Here is a 1862-nt window from a genome sequence, read left to right as displayed (position 1 = left end):
CCCGGAAGCAGGTCTGTCTCTCTAGATGCTTCTAACTTTGCAGACCAGGGTCTCTTCAGATCAAGGGGACTGCAGTTGTGATAGGGAAAACTCGAAGGAGGTCCATGTAACTGGGTAACTAGTTCTCTTCTGCTTTGGCATGTCATCCTGTCTACCCCCATCCACCCAAGGCTTTCATCTGCCCTTCTATTCCCTTACAGGCTCCTTTCTATACATAGAAGGCAGTTCAGCCTAAACCCTTGACCTCAAATTCTCCACATTAATCCTCCATTGAGACAGCATTTGACATCTCTCCATAAGGCCGTATCAGCTGCGCTCTGCCAGATAACACCCCAGCACTCACAGTTGTGCTCAGCGAGGCACAGGAGGAATGTGTTGCTGGTGTCTGCGCCCCCTCTAGCTCCTTTTTTGGGGCGGATTACATTGGTAGGTGGTCAGATTGAGTCAGCAGCTCAGTGCATGCCCCATGAAGTTCAGGATGCTGAGATGGGAATGCATAGGGCTACTCGCCTGGTTCAGGAGACATGGTAGTAGTTACTCCCCAGTGCTGGGCCCTGGAAGGGGTTGTACTTCATTGAGGAGGAGGGAGAAAACTGGATTTTTTTAAAGCTCTCTGTCACTGTCTGTTTTGCTTTCCCAGTTGTAAAATGAAGTTAGTGCGTCACGTGATCACACAGTGAGTGGTAGAGGCCAGAGTTTGGTTTACCAGAGACAGACTCCCATAAACCCAGCCGCTCCTTCCCTGTGTGTGTGTGTCAATGACTGAGCCTGTCCCAGGGCTTACCTGCTGCCTTGCTTTTGCTATTTCGGCAGCCTCCACAGAAGAAGTTCCTAGGTCAGGTCTCTTGCACTGCAGGGAGGCTGTGGACCATGCAGACTGACTCAGTGTTGAACCTCAGCAGCTCTGGCTAGCATTCAGCCTCTTGAGTAGTAGTGAGGGGAAGGAAGCTGCCCAGCAGGTGGTTGGGCCTGAGCAATGATGGTATCTGAGAGCACTTACATCAAGCTACTACTCAGTGGTGATGACTGCTATTCCCGTGTACAGGATCATGTGACATTGAGTATGCTTCTAGAGTCTCAGATTAGGAGGCAAGTGTGGACCTCTGACCCTTGGTCAGCAGCACCCCTTAGCCCCCCAATAAGCACACAAGGACTTGGTAAGGGGCAGGAAGCCTGTGCTCAGAACTGTTCCAAGTTGAGGCTCTGATGGGCAGAACAACTGTGGCCCCTCCAGCCTACCTTCAGCATGCAGGGCGTCAGGACAGGTGTGGTCAGCCAGCCTGAAAAGCTTGCCCACATTAACCATGAAAGGAGTCCCCAAGACATCCTCGCTCCCTTGGCCATGGTTATTGTGTTTGTTTGGTGAGTTCCTGCCATTCTAGAATTGTCAATAAGAGATGTGAGTTTAATATTAAACTTTCTCTGGGCAACTGGTTTATAAAACATATAATCTGACCACACAATTGGATGCGTCACCTCACCTCACCTCTGTGGCTCACTGAAGCCAAATGACAGCAGGCTTCTACAGACCTACAGACCTTCCTTCTGCCTGAAGCAGGACCATGGCCCCCTTGTAAATTACCTCAGTTGATTTTTCTCAGTTCAGTAACTCCTTCATTTCCATTTTTAATCTCAGCACAGGATCTCAGTTTTCCTCTTCAGCAAACAAAACAGGTTCTTTACTCTCTTTACCTACTTACACCATCCTCATCCATGAGTGTTCCCCATCAAATCCAGAAAGCCTAGAGCAGTTATGTATGCCTTTCATCCCAGCACTTGGAGTTGGAAAGGGTGGGTCACTGAGTTTGAAGCCAGCCAGGGCTATATAGTAAGACCCTGCCACAAAAAAAAAAAAAAAAAAA

Source organism: Mastomys coucha, unplaced genomic scaffold (assembly GCF_008632895.1).
Source record: "Mastomys coucha isolate ucsf_1 unplaced genomic scaffold, UCSF_Mcou_1 pScaffold15, whole genome shotgun sequence".
Lineage (NCBI taxonomy): Eukaryota > Metazoa > Chordata > Mammalia > Rodentia > Muridae > Mastomys > Mastomys coucha.
The sequence above is the reverse complement of the archived record's forward strand: the minus strand, read 5'-3'. Positions refer to the sequence as shown.